We start from the raw sequence: 23,936 nt of genomic DNA, 5'->3' as shown, positions 1-23,936 counted from the left end.
CTTCGACCTCTGTGTTCCATGATCAGTTGGGAGCCAGAGGTGTAAGTGGCCAGATGCAATGAGCATCTGTCCACTTTTCAAGAACTTTCCACCTCTCTGCAACTGCTCTTACTGATTTTAACATTCACTACTCCTTAGACTGCTGTGTGACATCTGAATCAGACTCTAGAAATAACCCTTGATGAAGTGGTTCCAGCTACCCATCACACTCCACATAGACTTAGATATCAACCGCGGCACTGTATTAACAAGACACCTACAGTATTGTCCTCATACATCTTGCCTCAATACTCCACATAGCGGAAGATGCCTGGCATTAGTGAGCTGAAAGGTCCCATACAACTCTGATAGCAAAAGTTATCTTTCTTTGCTAGACATGTGTCTTAGTCACATCATTAAGTGAATAGGATGCATAAGCAAACTAAGCTCATTAAATTGATAGTCTATATTCTCTGCATGGCTGTACCTGAATCTGCATACAAAATGCTATGTATGCAGATGTAGCCATGGCCACACATAGAATATAGACATTCTACATATCATTTTAATCACCATAAGCTGCTTGTGCATCCTATTCCCATCCGTTTATGAATAAGACACATTTTAATGGAAAAAGTCACATGTAAAGACGCTCTGCATAACCGAATCAAGCCACAGTATGACCAGAAGGGCTGTTTAACATGCAGGGAGGCTAGATGTAAGTGAACACATCTGTAAAAAAAAACTTTCATGTAAAGTAGAACATCAGTGACATAAATCTCGTACTCCAAGTCATTTTCTAACAAATAAGACTATCTACTACTCATATAGTAATACCCTGGGCACTGTCAAACAAATATATTTCAATTCTCTCATCTCTAGCCTCTAATCCCAAGCAAAACTTTAGTACCTTTAAATAACTTCTTAACCCTCCCTAAGCCAACCCAACAGCCACTATCAAAGAGCTAGATCTTGCTTCCTACTTCAAGGACAAGACTGATAAGATCCAAAATGAAACGGTATGCTCTACCTCAGTCAGCAACCTGCTTATTTCCCTACCTGAACCCTCTGTCACCTTCTTTTCATTTGATCCCACAAATAGTGAAGAAGTATCAACACTCTACTCACCCTTTTACTCTACTACCTCTCCTCTAGATCATATACCCTCAATAATCAGTAAAGCTCTGTCTTCCATGCTCATACCAAGCTTCACTGAAATCTGTATTTTTTCTCTCTCTACTGGAATCTTTCCATCATTGTTCAGGTATGCAGTGATTACTCTCATTCTGAAAAATAATAATTCTGACACTAACTCTCTCTCAAATTACCGTCCCAACACTCAGCTCCCATGCCCCTCCAAGCTACTTGAGAGACTTGGCTACACTCCCCTCACACACTTTCTTATCTCACACAACTAATTGGACCCACTTCAGTCAGGATTTCTTTCAAAACACTCCATTGAGGCAGCAGTGATCTGGTCACTGCTAAGTTTAAAAAGGCCATTACTCAATGCTTATTTTCCCAGATCTCTCTGCTGCATTTGACACCATACAAACACTACAATCCATAAATCTTCAGGACAAAATCCTTTCTTGGTTCTCATCCTACAAATCTAATTGCTCTTTCAGTGTTCTCTTCTCTTAATCCACCTCCTCTTTGCTACCTCTATGAGCTGTAGTACCTCAAGTCTCAGATTTAGGCCTTCTGCATTTTTCAATCTTTACCTCATCTTTTGGAAAACTAATCAGCAGTTTTGGACTTCAGTATCAACTGTATGCAGATGATACTCAAATCTACCTGTCCTCCTTTGATTTGTCACCATCTGTTTTGGTCTGAGTCACTGATTGACTTTCTGCCATTTCAACTTGGATGTCATCTTGCCACCTCAAACGTAATATTTCCAAAAGAAAATTAATTATATTTCCACCGACCAGTAGTAGATAACAAACATATATCTTTATCACTGTTGATAACTCAACAATTAACCCTACCACACAAGCTCGCTTCCTAGGTGTCTTCCTTAACCCCTGTACTGTCCTTTGATCCCCAAATTCAATCTGTCTCAAAATTATGTTACATAGACATAAAAAACATTAAACATTACCATATCTGACGCAAGACACTGCAAAATCTTTAATGCATGCTCTCATTATCTCCCACATTGATGATGATAATAATACTACTAATAATAATAATAATAATAATAATAATAATAATAATTTTATATAGCGCTCTTTCTCTAGCAGGACTCAAGGCTCTTTTATTGCATTTACAATTATTACAATTGTCTCCTTACTTGTCTTAACAAGAACAGACTCTTTCCACTACAATCCATCTGAATGCAGCTGCGAGGCTAAGCTTCCTTGCTAAATGTTCCTCTTCTGTAGATCCGCTCTGTCAGTCCCTTCTTCCCCCTTTTTTTTTCCTTATTTTTTTTTCTTTTTTTCCTTTTTTCCTCTCTTCCTTTCTTTTTCTCCTCTCTCCCATAAATCTTAAATCATAAATCATAAGCAAGGGCAGGATCCCTCAAATATTCAGGGGGTAAACACCCTGGCAGCAGAGATGAAAGTCAGCCAGGATAGTTTTCGGGTTGTCGTTGGAACCAGACTGGACGCCATTGAGAAGACAATGGATAAGATGGCAAACGGTTTGGTTGACATGCAAAAGGCTCTTGCCGACAGCACGGCAGAAACGCTAAAGACCAGATGAGAAGATCAAAGGTAGACTACGGACATCCTTCACGTTCTGGCCATATCCATCAACCGGCTGGTGGATAACACATCATGCCTGGCATACAGCGTTGACAACATGGGCAAAATTTACTAATATTCGTGTTTGATTCGGTTTGTGTAGTGTTTAAACTCGTTTTGTATCGGGTGCATTTTCATGCAACTATTTGAATCCATATACGCAAAGTTACGAAGCAGTCGACTTTATGGTTTTCGTGTTTTCCGATGTCGATGCCAGTCGTTTTTTTGGGCACATTTACGGCCGTCATTGTCGTTTGCGTACGTGTTTTTAATGTATTTGCTGGTTTTTTTCCTAAGTTAAAAGCGGCAGGTTTTTTTTTTCCCCGCAGCCGTATTTTCACTTTCAGTTTCGTTTTTCATCCCCGTTCGTGATTGGTTGTGTTTCAGATGGTAGGAGTGTCTGTGCGCAACCATATAAATACGCCCCCAAACCGTCCGTACCTCATGGGTTTAGTTAGTGGTGAGGAGGAGGGAGGCTGTGCTGTGGAGGTAGGTGAATTTGTGGTTTGGTGAGGAGTGTTGGTAGCGATTTCTGAGTGTGGTATTGTGTTTGAAAGTTGTCTTGTCATTCTTGTAGTCTAGTATTTTGTGGTTTTGTTTCATTTTTAGTACAAGTTATTTTTCTTTATAGTCCCTTGTCAGTGTTTGTGTGTGTGGGTGTGTGTGTGTGAGTTGTGTAGTGGTAGTGGAGGAGTGTGTTGTTTATCTTTTTTTTACTGTGTTAACTGTTTAGACACACAATTATGTGTGACTCAGAGGTGGGTGAGGTGGAGGGTGGGAGTGAGGGGGAGGAGGTTGGTCAGGTGGAGGAGGTGAGTGTTAGTGAGGTTAGTCAGGTGGAGGAGGTGGGTGAGGTTGCTGCAGCAGCCTCAAGTGATAGTGACAATCAGAGTGCTCCGCAGCCACGCACCACTACTAAGACTGGGCGGAATGTAAAGTTTAGTTTTGCAGAAAATGTAGCATTGGTGCGTGAGCTGATGAAGTATCAGATGCAGCTATTTGGCCCTGAGTCCGCCAAGGTGCCAACACGGAGGAAGATGGTGTTGTGGGCGAATGTTGTTTCTGCTGTCAATAGTGAGGTGGTGGTCAAGCGGACGGAGGACACGTGCCGCAAACGGTACTATGACATAAAGCGACGTGTCAAGTCCAAAATGGCCAAGGAGGCGAAGTTGGCGCGAAAAACCGGTGGTGGGCAGCCCTATATTGCAAGATATCTGGAGTATGAGGAGCCCATGCGGAGTGTAATACCTCCTGAAGTAGTCTCTGCAACCCATGTCCAGATAGGCCCAGGAAGAATGGTGAGCATGTGTATTTGCATTTACATTCTATGACCTTATTTTATTTTTTAAATGTGTGTCATGTGACATTGCATATTACTCCCATCTTCAAGTGTGTATCAGCAAATACATTGTTTTGGTTAATGTTTTATGCAAAAGCCAATGTAACATCTAACTTTATTGTATGTCATGTGTTTTTATGAAAGATATTTTGCATGTGTAGTTTGGACTTGGTGTGTCTCTGAATTGTCCTGCAATAATGTTTTCCTTTTGGGCTTTTTTTTTAATAATTGTGACTATGTTTTATATTTATGTGATCCATGTGCAATGTTTAAAAAACAGTGGTTGTCATGTTAGAGGCTGGAGTAGTGGAAAGTGGTTTGGAAACCACTTACATGTGTAATGTCATTATTAGATAATGTAATATTTTTTAACAAAATACCACTATTTCTTTGATCATTTTTAGTTTGTATTTGTACCGTGACACCACACTGAAGTGTAATTTTTAAAATATTTATACATTTTGGTTTGGCTCATATAGTGGTAATGTGTGTTTGGAGTGCCACATCACAGAGCAATTTATATATTGCATATGTAATATTTTTCCTTTCAATACAAAATGAAGATGTGTGTGTTTTTGGTTGGTAGTGTTTTTTTTTTACTTGTGGCCTATGTCAGTGTCCTGTACATGTTTTCCTGTGTTGATTTTTCCATAGTGCATATGTCTATTGGACAATGTTTATTGTTTTATGTATTGTTTTTTTTTGTTTCAGGTCCTTATGTTTTTTATTTAAATAAAGCAAGCATTTCTTAAAGAATAAATGTTTATAAGCATAATGGGTGGATGTATCAACAATAGCATGAATATTTTTCTTTTTTTTATACAGTGTTTGAAAAAATCAGTACTACTCATCGGCCAGTAACTCCTATCACATCTGATGATGATGACGCTGCGGAAGCAGGTAAAGTGTCCATTGTAGTATAGGGTATGTTTGTAAAGGAATGGCCATAACAAAATTGCACTTTCATTAAAAGGTCCATCAAAAGAAGTATGGAGCAGCAGAAGTGGGACTTCTGTAAGACATCACCACAAAAAACCTGTGGCTGAAAAGAAAGCAAGGTCATATGTCCCGGGCCAACCACAGCAGGCTACCCCGCCACGAAGATTATCGTCCGTATGTTCTGTCCCCTCACTCCAAATTTTGGACACACCTCCAAGACGTCATCCACACTCCTCTCATCTTGATTGTGAGTATCAAACTGAAATAAATGTAAAAAATTTCTGAACGTAATCCAAATGTTTCTTAACCACATTAAGTCAAAACACATCAAAAACTTAGATACTTACCGCAGTAAGTAAAACCTGAAATGGAATCCAAGCTAAATGGCCTTGTCCACATCCAGTAAAGATATGTATGTCCACTTGAGCCATACAGTATGATATTGTGTGTAAGATGCTGCAACAAAAAAGCATGGCTTTTTTAATAGAAAAAAGTAAGGTTGTTTTTCCAAATTTCACATGTGTGTTTGAGGTAACATTGCAAAATACATGTAAAAACATTACTATGTTTGTTTGATCAAAGCTATAAGGTAACACATTATGGATTCCAATGTGTTTTTATGGTGGAGTATGTGTGAGCTACAATTAAACTAAAGTGTTTGCTTTCACAATTAAGTAACCAGACACATTTGCCACAAACAGGCATAAGTATGTATTTAAGTTATGAGTGATGATGTTGCTAGGCAGAATATTTGAAAGCAACAGTGAATGACATGCGTTCCATGTGTAGTGATTTGTTTACATTTCTCAAACATATGGATAGCTAACGGAGATTTGTTTAACATTTCAGCTTCTAGTCCTGGGAACAGCATCCCTCCGCAACAACAACAACACAGTGACATGGAGGATACAAACATCTTAGAAATGCAGCCATTAAGCCAAGGAATGAGCCCCCCAGCACCTGTGAGTACACCACCATAGCAAAGCACACCATCACCACAACACAGCCCAACAACACCAGTAACACAAGGCCCTGATCAGGTGTTTTGGACCATTTGGGCTAGACAGCAGGCCACTACTGAAGATTGCCTGCATAGGCAGACACAAATGTTTGCAAGCCTACCATGTCACCTCAGAAGAATATCAAGAAATCTGAGTAGACAAAACGAACAAACAACCAGAATTGGCAATACCATGGAACTCATGCGTACAGACATTACACAGGTCATGGGCAACTTACAGCGCATAATGGAAGAACAGCACAGACTAATGGAAGATCTGCACAGACTAATGGAAGAACAGCACAGACAACAGCAAAGTTATATGAACATTTTTCAAAACAATCAAAAGATTAATGAAAGTTTATTCCGAATTGTAGACAATCAAAATGCTGCTACACGGGAACTCAATGCCACCCTCACTAACCTGAATGAAATACTCAGATGCAATTACCAACAGCAAACAAGCAGCAGTTCTGGTACGACTACTCCAAATATTACGCCAGTCTCATCACCATCAAGACGCTCCAACAGAGCACGGCAACATGACAGTGCTAAAGGCAAAGGGCAGGACAAGCAGCCAACAAAAAATCGTGAAAAAAAATACAAGTTAGACATTAATGATAAGTAACTCGAAATAGTTAGTGAGTGTATGTTTGGCAAAAATTATATAACACTTAGCTCCTTGACAATTTATACAAAATCATTAATTATAAGTGGTACAAACAACAACATAAAATTTGTACGCACATTTATTCTTTACCACTTTTTTGTATTGGAGGAGGGAAATGTTGATGGAGCCGCACAGACATGTTAGCAGGAAGTAAACAGACCACTTGATTTTTTTCTAATCATTATTCTTTCTAGATTCCAATCATTCTCATATCCTGCAGACAATCCAAATTACAATGTTATTGATAACTATTTTACCTTTCTTCTCTATACAACATTACAAGAAGAACACAATTGAGTTGCGTAAAAAGCTTTTAATATGTTGGCATTGAATTTATAAAAAATCATTGACAAAATGAATGTCAGTATTGTTGGGACATGTTTGTGTGTGAAAAAATTAGTAAGAATGTTATTACACATAGAAATAGAAATGCACCTGGCACTAATCACCGACCAGAGTAAGAGCAGCTGATCTCTGAGGGATGATCCAAACACCCTCTGGTAAAGAATATACAAACAAGAAATGAGACAGCGCTACTGACCCTGGTTTAGAGATTAAAATTATATTTATACGGTGTACATACACAAAGATGAATTCACCGGCCGGTAAATAAACGTAGTGAGCCACACACCCGATTTTGCAGGGGGTGAGAGACTGTCTCTAGACTCTGGACTCACAGTACTTGTCTTTCTCCCTCTCAAACGCGTTTCTCCGCCTCAGGGTCCGATTTCAGCGGCTTCATCAGTGTCAGATGACAGTCTCTCACCCCCTGCAAAATCGGGTGTTTATTTACCGGCCGGTGAATTGTTATCACTCATACCTTAGTGCACAGGGTTATGAGTGCTGTGAAGCTTTGGTGACCCCAATAACTGCATGCTGCTAGCTTGTGCAGCTGGAAAGGATAACATCTGTTTGAGTGCTTCGCTAAAATGTGCTCTAATCCTGAAGTAATGTACAACAGGGGCTAACCTAAATCTACTAATTCTGCTTCTAATATTGGCTACTGGCAATCTTTTCTTGCAAATCTCACAGGACTGCTTCTTCTATTGCTGCTTAGTGAACTTTGTGTGGCTACATAACAATACTAACCTTGCCATATTTTGGATGATTGAAAGACTGCCTGGATGAAGGAAATATATGCTTGTTCATTGGGACATAAAAAGTCATTGTGTTAAATACCGGGACTGCCAATACAGCATTTATTTAAAGCTCAGAGCATATATATATACTTTCTCATTAATTCGCTAGGGCAATTTTATGTGTATATTATTAATAATATTAAATTCGTAAAAACTATTCATTTATAGATGTGCAATTAATTAAGAATTGTAATTTATGATGACATTTTATTAATTCAATGTGATACTGGCCGGTATCTTTTCTTGTTTATATTTAGAAATATTTTTTTGTCATCTTTGTGTATGTACATCGTATAAATATAATTTTAATCTCTAAACCAGGGTCAGTAGCGCTGTCTCATTTCTTGTTTGTATGTTATTACACATGATGCAGAAACCAACAAATAAGAACTTTTTAACCAAAAAAACAAAGAATGTGTATAATAATGTATATATGTGGCAAACTGTGTATTTACTTACACATCAGCAAGTTTACTGCATCAAACATTAGGAAATAAATTATTTATGATTACAGTAAGTTTGTGTCCCTTAAATATGATGGAGCATCACACATAGGGACACATGTATTCCTCAAGGCTAACATATTATATGTTGAGGAGTGTTTTTTGGGAACACAGGTTTTCAAACTCGGCCCTCAGGACCAAACACAGTGAATGTTTTGAAGGTCTACTCACAGAATCACAAGGGACATAATTAGCTCCACCTGTGAACCTTTTAACATATGTCTGTGAGTAATTCATACACCTGTGCTTCTACTGGGTTACGTGAAAAACATGCACTGTGTGTGGTCCTGAGGGCCGAGTTTGTGAACCTGTGCATTAGGATGTTACACACAATGATAAAGTAAAATACTAAATGGATTATGTGTGCTTGTAATAAATTAGCACTGCAAGTTTACGATCACTTATCCAGACTTAATGCATGCCACTCATAATCTGTTGTTTTGAGTTTTAAAATACACACAATACACATGCGACATTTGTTTTGCATAAAGCGTGGGTATGTTTGTATGTGTCAAGGAAACAGACACATTCTGAGTAATGGTTTTGCCAATAAAAATGGCAAAACATCTATTTATGATTACACAACAAATGAAATAAGCAAACCAAACTTACCTTAGAAATAGCGAGTGATGAGCTCTTGCCTAACCTGCCTCCCTACATCTGTACTCCAAGTATCACCAGATGTCTCTAATTCCTCTGCTTGCTGGCTGCTTTCTTACTCCTCCTCCTCCTCAACATGTGGCAGATGTTGTTGCAAACACATGTTATGAAGAAAGCAGCAGCAGCAGAACACAATTTAAGTCACCTTAGAGGGACTATACAAAAAAAGGCCACCAGACTTATCCAGACACCGAAACCTAGATTTCAGCACACCAAAACATCTTTCTATCACATTCCGCGTGGACTTATGTGCATGATTGTAATTGTGTTCAGCAGGGGTATCAGGTCGGGACAATGGAGTCAGAAGCCAAGAGAAACAGCCATATCCTCCATCACCTAAAAGACAGATATAGTAATGTGATTCATGTTAAGATACAGCAACACATAAGTAACACACTGTGGGGCAGATGTATTAACCTGTACAAGGCATAAGGAAGTGATAAACCAGTGATGTGTGCAAGGTAATAAAGGCAGCAGACAATCTGTTCCTAAATGTTCATTTACATATTGTAGCTGATTGGCTGGTGCCTTTATAACCTTGCACATATCACTGGTTTCTCACTTCCTTATGCTTTCTACAGGTTAATACATCTGCACTTGTATTTGGACAAAGTATACGCAGGCCTACACATATCAAATTACATACCCAGCAGCCATCCATCTGGCATTTGTCCATCCTCAAACTTATCAAAGAGGGATGACTGACTGAGGATGAAGGAGTCATGGCAGCCCCCAGGGTAACCAGTAACAACATTCATTATTTTGAGATTTGCATCACAAACCACCTACACATTTGTGGAGTGTTCAAAATGGCGATTAGTATATATGTGCTGCCTGCCCCTAGGTGGTCTCAGCTGAATGTGTGTGCAATCTATGGCTCCAAGCACATTGGGCATGCCAGCCAGCTCAAAGAAATCTACCCTGACGGCATGCCACTGAGACTCCAGGGTAGGGAAGCAGATTGAGGCCTCGATGTGGGGCTGCAAAACAGCCAACACCTGTGTGTATATTTTAAAGAACAATAAACATGAGATTTCAGGACAGAACTGGCCACCGAGAAATTAAAACAAACAAACAAAAAACAGAAGAGGTAGTTAGGTATACATCACCTGTGTTAAGATTCTGGAAAATGAGGGCTGTGAGATTCCTATGACATCCCCAGACACAGCCTGAAAGCTGCCAGTAGCCATAAAGTGCAACACAGCCAGGAGTTTGTGCAGGCCTGAGATAGAGCGAGAGCGTGCTGTCTCAGGGTCTAGGCCCAGTTTGACAAGGTCATACAGATGGAAAATGTTGTTACGATTTAGACGGAACATCTGTATGACCTTATCATCAGACAATGCGTTCAAGTTTAAACGCCCCCTAAAAAAACGAGGCCTGCGCAGCCTCCGCGGAACCTGTACAACCTGCTGACCATGTTCAGTTTCTTGGCCCTGGGTACTTACAGGCTGATGTCTGAGTCTGAGGAATCCCACAGCACACAAAATATCACTGGCCCACAGTCCTGCTGCCATTTCTGAGTGTAGGTGTATTGAAATGGGACTAACATCCTTTTATAGGCATCCTAATTCAGGTGTGATTGATTTTTGAGTTGCAACACATGTAAATACGATTAAAAAAAGCAGGTCTATTTTTTGGCCGCTTTATTTACCGATTCGCAAAAAAATACAACCGCAATTGAGCACTCAGAAACTAACACCCAAATACGAATGAATAGTGAATTCCCGTATTGTATGAAATAACAGCCGCGTTTGACCGATGGTCTATTCATTCGTATTTCGGAACTTTGCAAATCAAACAATTACAAATAGTCCAAACACTGCCGAGATTGGTGCTTAGTGAATTCCCGGATTGGGACTTAGAAAAAAAAAAACACAAATCGGACAAACTCGAATTCTTAGTAAATATTGGCCCATGTCGGACAGCCAACGACCAGATCATCGCAACAACGCTACAGATGATCTATGATAAGCTCCCAGAGCCAGGTCAACAACACGCTGGTGAACCACCACATCTGCCACCACAAGCCACATGGACTCCTCCTGCCCTTGCTCCACCACGATCCTGGTATGGTTGGTCACAGCTGTACCAAGGATATCAAGGGATGTACCCCACCTAACAGATGCCTCCACCACCGTCCGCCACGTCTACACCAGCACAGCCACCGAGGCCAAATCAACACACTCCACAGCCGCCCAGGACATCGACGCCACATCAGGAGGAAGAAGAGGATCCGGATGGCCAACAACCACCATAAGCCCGGTCGTATAGTTTTATTATTTACTATTTATGTTTTTCATGTTTCCCTTTCTCCCCCTCCCATTAGTTTGTTTTTTTCCTTACTATTGTTTTAAATTTTGTGTTGGGCTCCCCCACCCCCGACCGGATACTACCAAGGAGCTATGTTTAGGCATACATGCGTGGGCATGTATGCGGGCGCGTGTGGTAACTGATGAAAGCTCCTTGTGGTTACATATATGATGGGCCAAAGAGCTATTCTGATACCACTTTTTTTTCATACCAAACAAATCACTTGTGATTTGGTGTAAATTAGGCTTTCACTGTAGTGTGAATTTACTATTCACTAGTGTTTGTTTTTTGCTTCTTTATAGGTTTGGTTGAAAACTTGAAGTTGATGGCGTGGATGGGTTGTGCTACCAAGGTGAGTAAAGCGAGGATTCTAGTATATATTCAAGAAACTTTGGACTGTCTGAACCTGGGGAACAACACAGTCCAGCAATGGGTCATGCTGGACTGTGTGGTTCCACAAGTACAGCCGTGTCAAAGTGCTGACCGCTGTCTTGACTCTGCCACTTTTGAATGTCTGACCCTGGGAACACAGTCCAGCAATGGGTCATGCTGGATTGTGTGGTTCCACAAATGTTCTTGGGAAAGGAATGAACATGACATCATTAGTGTCTTTACTTAATATGGATTTTTTTTTCCACAGATATCTACACAAGAAAAGAATGTAAAGAAGAACAAACACTACTTTTTTGTTTTATTACATTTTATTTTTTAATCCAAAATTAAATACAATTATATTTCTTCAAGAATTTTTTAAAATGAAAGTTTTGTGTGTTTTTTTTTAAATTATTAGTAAATACAATTTAAAATATGGCATTTCAGAGATGCAGTGGTATTGTGTTAGGTCGCCCATGGTACAGCAGGGGAACTGTTGTGTCCCTTTTCATCCATGCTGTTTCCTGCAAATCGGGAATGATACTCCGCAAGACCTGTGGAAGAGAATAGTATGAGGTTCCAGGTATTGGTAATAGTGTCACCATTCTAGGAAAAGACAAGGTACAAGCAACACGTGGACACAAGCAGGTTACAGCAGCCTTTGTTCCAAATGCAACCCTCCGGCAATTGAGAAACTACACGTGCAAACATTCCCTGACACAGTGTAAGCATTGGTGTATCAGGGCATGATTGGATGTGCAGTTTTGCAAATGCCGGAGGGCTGCACTTTGGACATGCCAGTGGTAACTTGGACAAGAGGGAGTTTTGGGCAATACATCTCACCTGAGGGGGGTGGTCTGCTACATGGCGGAGGTTCAGGTCCACATCACAAGTAGAAAAGACAAGGTACAAGCAACACTTGGACACAAGCAGGTTACATTGGCCTTTGTCCCAAATGCAACCCTCCGGCACTTGAAAAACTACACATCCAAGCATGCCCTGACACAGCGTAAGCATTGGTGTATCAGGGCATGATTGGATGTGCAGTTTTGCAAATGCTGGAGGGATGCACCTTAGACATGCCGGGGTTACTTGGACAAGAGGGAGTTTTGGGCAATACATCTCACCTGAGGGGGGTTGTCTGCTACATGGCGGAGGTTCAGGTCCACATCACAAGTAGGTTGCCCATGGTAGAGTGGGATAAATGGGTCCAATATTTGCGGCAACCCAACAACAGGAACAAACAGGTTGTAACAGGTCGTCAACAGGACGAAACATTGAAAACAATGCTGGGAAGGTGCGTCAACAGTATGTAAAACTCTAAAATACATAAATAAACATTTTTTTTAGAATATTACAATCTCAGTTTACACGATAATACAAATATTAAAAGTATACACACAGGCAGTAGAAAAAAAGTTTTGGATCAATGTCCATCGAGAATCATCTCCTTCATCCATACCCACCGGTGGAGCAGAAGAACGGTTCCTGCTTCGGAAAGCCCTGCGACGAAGAGTCACCGGCAAACAGTTTGCGACACATATGTTGTGTAAAATACAACATGCATTTACCATGCCGCAAACCTTCGCCGGTGAGTACAAAAGAGCACCACCGGAAGTGTCTAAATATCTAAACCGGCTTTTAAGTACACCGAAGGCACGCTCAATTACTCCCCTCGATGCTTTGTGTGTCTCTTGGTAACGTTTTTCCGCTTAACCAACAGGATTAGACAATGGGGTCAAGAGCCAAGATTTGTTGGGATAACCCGCATCGCCTATGGAAATAAGAAAAATGGTGGGTAATATAAAAAAAAAAAATAAAAAAAAAAAATACCTAACAGCCAGACACCAGGCATTTTTCCTGTTTCAAAATCCTCAAACAGCGATGACTGGCTTAGGATGAAGGATTCGTGAGACGACACAGGAATTCCCACAAAAATATTAAAAAATGTCATGTTGACATCACAGACCGCCTGTTTATTCATGGAATGGAATTGTTTTCGGTTCCGAAAACATTCTTCCGAATTCCGTGATGGTCTGATCTGCACGTGGGTACGGTCAATCGCACCCAGAACACTGGGAAATTTGTGTTCGGTGAAAAAGCCTAATTGGACTCACGCCATTCGCTGACTGTATCTGAAAATCTGATTAACTGGATCGTCAATTTGCGGAAAGCCCTAATGACCTGGGTTATACAGCGCGACAGTGTCGACTGTGAAAAACCGCATGTTTGAGAAAAGTAGGCTGGAATGTGCCTGATGCCAAAAAATGTGAGTGGTTCTTTCACATGTGGTATTTTTACTCTATGAGGAAGCTTCAATTAGAAGCGAAACGCGTCAGAGAAGGTGTCCTGTGTGACCCAGTGGACATTACATTCAGTTCCACATTGATGTGCAACGCTGCTCGAGATTGACAAATGGGAGACGGGAGGACGCTATATGCGGCGGCTTGAAGACGGGAGCAAAACCAATCTATCATCACCTGCAGCACGCAGAGCTCCGGGAGCCGGACCAACCTCTCTCTCTCCAAGCAATCCAAGGTGTGTGCACGAGAGCCAGATACAGTGGGAGACGTAGTACGCCACTTACGGACTGTGGCAGACGGGAGCTTTCTTCTACAGGTGCTTGCTGTGCACCAAGCCCCGGGTGATATATAAATTTCCTCCATGTTATCTGGATAACTTTTCCACATGTGAAAGAACCACTCATATTTATATTAATCGGTTCAATTAACCCCTTTTTTTGGTATATACCTAAATACATTTTTATGAGCACATCTAATGGGACTGTCTTATTCTAAGAACAAAAATAAGGACACTGTCAACCTATGATTATTGAATCAACCACATGTGGTCACAGGTAGTTATATGATCCACCTCTTATGCTCAATTAGTAGGATTAGCATTTAGCTTTTTTACGTGTATGCGCATACTAATTAATTCATTTTTTATGATTATGTTTAGTTAACCTATACATGATTGATTTTATAGACATTAAAAATATCTTATAATTATCTTCTTGTGTGGATTCATGTCATGTTGCCTCTAAATTAAATAGCGCAAGGGGTTATTCAGTTTGTTTTTGGTACACCTGGTTTTAATCAGGTGAGATTGTGTTGGTCACATCCACAGGCCAATATACCCTGTTTGTGGCTATCTAGATTATATAAATTACGAGATTAAGTTCAGATATCTGTGTGGATTGGGCGTGAGTATAGATACAGACACCCATCCGCAATCGTTGTAATTTAACTATTATTAGTAGCGCCTGACACTAGTAATTAGTATTTTTTGATGCCAAAAAATGTAACGTAGCCAGCAGTTTCTGGAAACCGCTGACTGCACGATTGGTCCGTGCCCGAGGTTCCAGGTCGGACTCCAACAGATTGTACAGCGAATATATGTCGCGAGTCCATAAGCGATAATTTTGAATCACCTCGAACTCGCTGAAATCCTCCAGTTCACGCTTAGTGCGATACTGGCGGGGACGTGGAAATGAAACACGCAATACTAACTCACCCAATGCAGACATTTGCTGACTTTGATCCTGATGTTCAGCAGCCCTTTCTTCCTCCATGCTTGCAGCCAGCATGAACATCACAATCTGGTTAGAAAAAGGCTCCATTATTGTAGTCAGTACAAAAATAGGATATAAATGTGTTAAAACGCAGGGATTGTCCTAAAAAAACGATTCCACAAGAGAGCTGACTGTAATGGCTCCTTCTCCCTGAAGTCTCAAAACTGGGAGTGAGGATAGAGGAGTGGCTTTGCAGAAGTGTATCCTTGGTAAAACTGTGGAATAATGGGTACATTTCCCTCAGCAGAGTGAAGAAAAAAATATTATTTTTAAAAATCAATTAAATAATACTTGTGAGTCAAAAAAAGACAAACCAAGTAGATAATCCCTTCAAATATAAATAGATATGCTATTAGCAAACCAAAAAAAAAAATATATATTTTTTTTTTAATCAGCTCTCGCCAGCAAAGTGAGGCAGAATGAAATTGTCGAAATTGCTGTCGAAAAGCACTGTTGTCGAATCGACATTCTACAATTGAATATACTTTAGTCGAAAAGCCGCATTTGGACCATTGCAGACATGTCGAATTTTGAAAATGTTGTTTTGAAAAAAGTCGAATCTGAAACGGCAGGTATTTTGACGAAAAGTACTGTATTGCATTGTCGAATCCAATTCGACAGGTTTTTTTTTAAAAATGCCCCGTTTTTCGACTTTTGCGGAAATTCGACAGCAATTGCATATACACCATAATCTACCGTTTATAAAAAAGAGGTTTCAAAAGGAGAAACCATTTAGTAAAGTCTAAGTGACATATACACTGCTCAAAAAAATAAAGGGAACACTAAAATAACACATCCTAGATCTGAATGAATAAAATATTCTTATTAAATACTTTGTTCATTACATAGTTGAATGTGCTGACAACAAAATCACACAAAAATTTTCAATGGAAATTAAATGTATTAACCCATGGAGGTCTGGATTTGGAGTCACACTACAGGCTGATCCAACTTTGATGTAATGTACTTAAAACAAGTCAAAATGAGGCTCAGTAGTTTGTGTGGCCTCCACATGCCTGTATGACCTCCCTACAATGCCTGGGCATGCTCCTGATGATGTGGCAGATGGTCTCCTGAGGGATCTCCTCCCAGACCTGGACTAAAGCATCCACCAACTCCTGGACAGTCTGTCATGCAATGTGGCATTGGTGGATGGAGCGAGACATTATGTCCCAGATGTGCTCAATTGGATTCAGGTCTGGGGAATGGGTGGGCCAGTCCATAGCATCAATGCCTTCGTCTTGCAGGAACTGCTGACACACTCCAGCCACATGAGGTATAGCATTGTCTTGCATTAGGAGGAACCCAGAGCCAACTACATCAGTATATGGTCTCACAAGGGGTCTGAGGATATCATCTCGGTACCTAATGGCAGTCAAGCTACCTCTGGCAAGCACATGGAGGGCAACCCACACCATTACTGACCCACTGCCAAACCGGTCATGCTGGGGGATGTTGCAGGCAGCAGAACATCCTCCTTGGCGTCTACAGACTCTGTCACGTCTGTCACATGTGCTCAGTGAGAACCTGCTTTCATCTGTGAAGAGCACAGGGCGCCAGTGGAGAAATTGCCAATCTTGGTGTTCTCTGGCAAATGCCAAACGTCCTGCACGGTGTTGGGCTGTAAGCACAACCCCCACCTGTGGACGTTGGGCCCTCATATCACCCTCATGGAGTCTGTTTCTGATCGTTTGAGTAGACATATGCACATTTGTGGCTTGCTGGAGGTCATTTTGCAGGGCTCTGGCAGTGCTCCTCCTGTTCCTCCTTGCACAAAGGTGGAGGTAGCAGTCCTGCTGCTGGGTTGTTGCCCTCCTACGGCCTCCTCCACATACTGGCCTGTCTCCTGGTAGCGCCTCCATGCTCTGGACACTACGCTGACAGACACAGCAAACCTTCTTGCCACAGCTCGCATTAATGTGCCATCCTGGATGAGCTGCACTACCTGAGCCACTTGTGTGGCTTGTAGACTCCGTCGCATGCTACCACTAGAATGAAAGCACCGCCAGCTTTCAAAAGTGACCAAAACATCAGCCAGAAAGCATAGGAGCTGAGAAGTGGTCTGTGGTCACCACCTGCAGAACAACTCCTTTATTGGGGGTGTCTTGCTAATTGCCTATAATTTCTACCTATGGTCTATTCCATTTGCACAACAGCATGTGCAATTGATTGTCAATCAGTGTTGCTTCCTAAGTGGACAGTTTGATTTCACAGAAGTGTGATTGACTTGGAGTTACATTGTGTTGTTTAAGTGTTCCCTTTATTTTTTTGAGCAGTGTATATATGTATATAAATGTATAAAGGAAACACAATTGAGATAAACACATATGAATTGAGACTATTCATACATTGATCATCATAATGAGTAACACCCATGGGTGACACATTTGATTCAGGGGAATTTCTTGTATAAAAGATATTAATTCATAAATATCAGAATGTAATAATACATACAACCGCATTACAAAAGACACACACCGGAGTGTATGATAAATTAAATGGAGCCTTGTTCTAAATGTTGTATGTAGGCACCTTACCTTCCAACAGCAAGTCAGTGATTGTCCAAACATCCATGCAATGTAGCATGGGAAACAGGGCCTAACTTATATAGGGGAAGAGGAATTAAATCACCTCCTAATTAGATCAAATTAGTGCTTTACCAATTAATGTGAGACTCCTAAAGAAATGTGGTTTTATCAAACCCTTATAGGCATGCAGTCATACTGCTATTAAATATAGATCAAGACCTTTTATCCTGTTCAATAATTAAACCAGGACCCACCTAATTTAACCTTAATAGGTTAATAACCCCACAATGTGCTTCATGGGTTAAACCTAATATGTAATGTTCCTCTTTGAGAGTGACAGCTTTAACCTACCAATAAGAACAGTGAGGGGCAGGACAATCATCTCTAGGGACATAATGTCTGAAGCATGTTTGACCGACAGTAACTTGTGGTGAAGACATAAAAACCTCACCCAAGTCACACATGCACCACTTCCAACCCGCCCACAACTAACAGGCACCAAGTGCCGGGATCGCTCGGCGCGGCGCCGCCAGCACCATGCACACCGAGACACCAGGAGAGCCCCCCGCTTCATGTGACCACGCCACATGGCCCGGACATCCAACGCCGGAGCGCAAGCTTGCGCTCCAGTGCCATGACAACCTGTGTTTCTAGAGACGCCGGGAGAGCACCCTGCATCACGTGACCACGTCACATGACCCGGATGCCGGATGCCGGAGGATGACAGCTTGCGCTCCAGCGTCATGACGATGTGCATCTCACCTACTCAGGGAAAATAATCTCTTATGTAGCCCTTTACATGATTTAGTCAAACTAATAGGACATATACTTGTGCAATTTTCTAGAAGTGTGACGTGCAGAATTAAACAATGAACGTGTCTATCTAACTACACCCTTAATCTGATAGTGGGACTCTATTCACTTAATAATATATATTCCTTAGAGGTTAATATAAGTGTTACATAGCTAACTAATTATAATTCCATATGACGTGTCTACCAATAATTAAAAAAACCTTGGTGCACATCTAGGATAATTCTCAATGTATAACAATTTAAAATGAAATGAAAATTTTATAAAATATGGTATATGGCAAAACTATCCAATATGCTTAGCATGCGGTGAGAATTAATACGTCCCCCTTATGTCATAAGGTTACTAGCCTGAGCCAGAGACAATATGGTCCAGTGACTTGAGTAATTTGCATTTTCAGCCTCCGGGGGAACTCTACTCGTCATATGATGACGTGTATCCATATCTTAAAGGTTACATGTCTAATTATCTTTCTAAGAATAGACAATAGTACAGTAGGTCAAAATATAAACATATGATTGAAAATCGGAGATATATAATACTCCAAACTATATGTTACCATGTGTAAGTTTTCACCCCTACTAACATACCATGAAGAAAAGGCTCACATTTTTTCAATGGTACCCACCCCTACTTATTCCTATAGATAAATCGAGAAGAACTCCCCCCCCCACAACATTTCATAGAGAACAAGTAACTAATGATGTATAAACCTGAAGTGGGCAATAGTCAATCCAAATATAAACATACAAAAAATTTGGAGGTACAGAATATAGTGCTCCCAGTACTATGTGTTAATGGATAAGTATTCCGCCCTATTATCATACCATAAAGAAAAAGGCTAAATTTTTACAATTTTTACAATAACACCTACCAAACGGCATATGAAGAAGAAACCCCCCCCCCCCCCCCGTAAAATTCATAAAGGACATGTGGGTGGCGATATATGAACCAGAAAGGAGTAGGGCCTTCCTAATGGACATAGACGGACTATAGTCCTCTTATTATGGTGAAGAACACAGAGATATAATACAAGGAAAGACCTAGTGGAAAGGAGGGGAACCTGGAACCCCGGACCTAAAGGAATGATGCCTTATCTATATTTTCATTGAGCCCATTAGGGATAAGGGTATTATTATCCACACTTTAAAATTCATAGAGGACTATATGGAGAATTAAGTCCTAGTCAGAAGTAAGTGCCACTTGCCACCATTGGGATATAAATGGCCGCATTCTTTATTGATAGACTCAATTCAATTCAGTATTTATTATCCTGTCTGAAGGTCTTAGTCCACTTTTTATCTATTTATTTTTACCTTATTGTATGTGTAATAAATGCATGAAATAAGTAATTACTAAAATATTCATTATTGGAGACTTAGCCGGCGCCAGTACACTTGCATAATTTCAGGTTAAAAGTAAGCTTTGCCCCTCCACCAGAAATCAGCTTCTGCATAAAAAAACACACTAAGGAAGATTAACCAATACTATGTAACCAGACCAAAACAAAGATAGAAAACATGAACAAATCATAAAGGGATTGCAGTGTCCTCCAAATGGATTATAAGGAGAGGATTTTACAGTGAGTACAAAAATGCAATTTCCTCTTACAAGTTATCTAGGGGACACTGTCTGGACTATAGTACTTCCCGAAGCAAGCCTACCAGACGGGGGGCGCTGTCCGTAAAGCCACAGATACAATTCTTTGCCCAAAACTAGCATCACCAGAACCAGTAAAAGTTGTTAATAATATGTAGAGGACCAAGTCACTGCTATGCACAACTGCTCAACCGAGGGTCCATGGTAAACCACCTAAAATGCCCCTAATGAAAAAGTAGTATAAGCCTGGAGGGAAGCTTTTCTGAAAACAGGTAATCCTGGTGGATAGGAGAGGTAATATGTCTTGCATTGTAACACTTGGATGCTGGCAAACTTCTCTTTGGGGCATCAATTAAGTCCAAAAGTGAATCAATAAACCAAGTTGAAGAAGTATGGTCAATATAAATGGGTAAATCACAGACAACTTCCAAAAGTAGAAAGGACATGGAAGCAGAAGATGAAGTTTAACCTGAAAAGGCCAAAAGAACAATATTGAGGTTCATATAGAATTTGAAGCCACCTTCAGTAAACAGGTAAGCTTTAGATGAAGCCATGCTCATCCAGCCTGTGGCTTGGACTCACAGGCACACACCCTTGGCCAAGGCATGGGTGCAACTTAGTATGACAAGCTGTGGCTTAGTAAGTTACCTAAGTATTCCTAGGGGCATGCATACTTAGACGTACGCGCGTGTCCTAGTCGTGGGCGTACCTGTAGCAACTGGACTTCCAAAAATACATAAACTGCATGCCGGATGAGCATGGCTACATTTGTAGGTGCTGAAAACAACACCACTGGAATTAAAAATGAAAAGGGAGGACTTACAAGATAAAGCAACTAACTCTGAGACACATCTAGCAGACGCAATGGCCAGAAGACAAACCTCCATTCAGGTAAGATACCACAACTCCACGGTCTCAAGAAGTTCAAAGGGTGGCCTCTGAAGAGCTTCTAGTACAGATCCCATGGAGGGATAAGTGGTATTTAGAGAGGCTGTATTCAAAGTTCACCCTGTACCTCCGGAAAGATAGCCAAACAACTTTAAAAAAGAACTGACAGAGCCAAAACTTGATCCTTGAGGGGATTAAAGGCAAAGGAACTGAGTTTTACCATCCTGAAGAAAGGACAAAATTAGTGGTAATCTAAAAATAGTAGCCGAGAGACCCCAGCACTCCATCCATGATATGTAAAACTTCTAGATACAATGATAAATTCAGAAAGTGATCATCTTATGAGCCTGCATCATGGACTGGACAACTCACTTGGAAAAAAACATGAGCCTTCGAGATCTAGGTCTCAATAACCATGTCATCAAAGCGATCTGAGACAAATTTGTCTCTAGATAGGGGCACTGACACAGCAGATCTTCTTGGAGTGGAAAAAGGTATGAAACCTGAGCAAGCATGTCCTAAAGGAGAAAATACCACTGACAATGAGTCCAGTCTTGAGCTGCAAGAATTATCTGCTGATCTTCCTATTGAACAGGTGACCCAGCTAGAATGGTCAAGTTGCCAACATGTTTTTCAAGAATATCATCTGCTCATCCCATGAGCAAGCTCTGCACACTGGAAGCTTTTTATTTTACCATGGGGTGGGGGTGCATGAGATCAATGTCAAGCAACCCCCACAAATCTATAATCAATTGAAACACTTCCTGGTAAAGTTATCATGGACAGTGTTGCATCTGAGGAAGTCCAGCTCCCAATTGTCAACCTCAGGAATGTGTGTGGCCAAAATAGCAGGTACACAATATTCTTCCCAAACAAGGAGGGGCTTTGATACAAATGAAATACACCTCCATCACAAAGAAGGGCAACTAAAATGGAGCATGGTCTACATCACAAAACATACCTGGAAAGACTAAAGGTTCTTACTATGTATAGTTTGAAGCAGAGAAGAAAAAGTGGGGGCATCCGAGAAATGTTCAAATACAATATATCAAGGGTTTTAGTGAGGTTCAGGAAGGAAATATTCTTTCAAGGAAGAGAAGTAATAGAACATGATGACATGCATTGAAACTGGAGGGAAGTACATAAGTTCTGGGGAAATCTGAGAACATTAATTTTTACACAAAGGGTAGTGGCCAAGTGGAACAGCCTCCCATTTGAGGTGGTAGAGGATTTTACAGTAAAGCAATTTAAATATGCTTGGTATAGACATCATGATATCCTTACAAAGAAATATGGATCAAATAACATTTGAGGTTACCATATGGTTAAAAAAAGGGCAGACTAGATGGACCAAATGTTTCTAATCTGCTGTCAAATTCTATGTTTCTATCATTGCCTGCCAACACCTTGTCCTGCCCTTCCCTATAAGACCTGCATTTTATGTATAAGCTTTTAGTTTTAAATCAATAATTTACAGTTTTAGATTATTGTTACACTTTATTTATTTGGCACCACAAGTGGTCTGCAATGCTGTACAAAGGATAAGAGTAAGACAGTACAGGGTAAAACAGAACATTACAACAGCAAAAACATAAAAAGGACACAGGTTACAAATAGCACCACAGATCTCAGTACACAATGCAGCTAGTAAGCAGGTGAGTGACTTAGGTACAGTAGGTACATGTCATCTATAGTGATGGCAAGACTAGTAATTTAAGAGCTGGTGAAGGGAATGAGTGGCTACAAGCAGGAGGGATTACAGAAGATGACCAGAGTGTAGGTGATGGTTGTAATTCAAGTGCAAGAGAAGAGGGATGAGAGAACAGGATGGAGGAGGACCCTGCTCCTATGAGCTTACAATCTAAGGGGAGGGGAGACGACAGAACACAAGCATGAGCATGTTAATGGGGACCTCTGGGCAGAAAGGTAGAGCAATAGAGATGCATGGGGAAGGTAATGGGATTGAGATGGTTGGAACAGGAGGGTGAGGCGAGCCATTAGGCAAATTGGTTATGTGCTGGATGGGTACGCTGCAATGAACATGTGGGTTTTAAGTTCCCATTTGAAGGTACTGTATGCAAGATCAGGGAGAGTCTGTTAGAATGGAGGAGTTCATTCTATTGAAGAGGGGTGGCAAAGGAGAAATCTTGGTTTTGTACATGAGATGCAGTAAACAGGGAAGAGGAGAAGTGATGGTCATTGATTTTCTATATGTATTGTTAGTAGTTAAATGTTTTATTTGATATACTGTACTACTCACTCAGACAGCTGCAGCTGTTGTTATTTAATTAATTTTGTATTTGTATATGTGGTATATGAGCGCCTGAATTTTGGAGGGTTTCTAAACCCCAAATTCTGTCTTGGGGATCTCGCTGCCACAAGAAGTGTAGTGTCAGCAGAAAAGGACTGCCCTATAAATCTGTTACCCAGAAAATGTCTCCTTGAGGAATGAATTTTTATAATCCGCTATGGAGATAATTGGAATATGCCTTTTAACATCCGTGATGTGCATTACAAACACTTGGTCATGTTATTTGAGTTGAGTAATATAGCAGCTGTGTTCCAAAAATATCTGTACAGCATATTCTGGGATCTTCTGCCTGGATGACTTTCTGATATTTTTGAAAGATTTAAAAACTTACCACAGACATGGGAGTCAATTTCTGATCCATCTTTGGGCGAACCAGTTATATTGTAGGTTTGACAAATGCATTTTAGAGTGGAAGATAACGTTTTTGCATTGCATTATTTTTGCTTCCAGTCTATGGATGGAAACCGAGAAATTTGTTGCTTCTGTATGTCCTTCGGGGTAGAAACCAATTTAGGTGATTCTGCAATATCTACAGACAATTTATAAAAAATGATCTATCCAT

The sequence above is a fragment of the Pseudophryne corroboree genome, unplaced genomic scaffold (genome assembly GCF_028390025.1).
Source record: "Pseudophryne corroboree isolate aPseCor3 unplaced genomic scaffold, aPseCor3.hap2 scaffold_901, whole genome shotgun sequence".
In the NCBI taxonomy this organism is placed as follows: Eukaryota; Metazoa; Chordata; class Amphibia; order Anura; family Myobatrachidae; genus Pseudophryne; species Pseudophryne corroboree.
Note: the sequence above shows the minus strand (reverse complement) of the source record.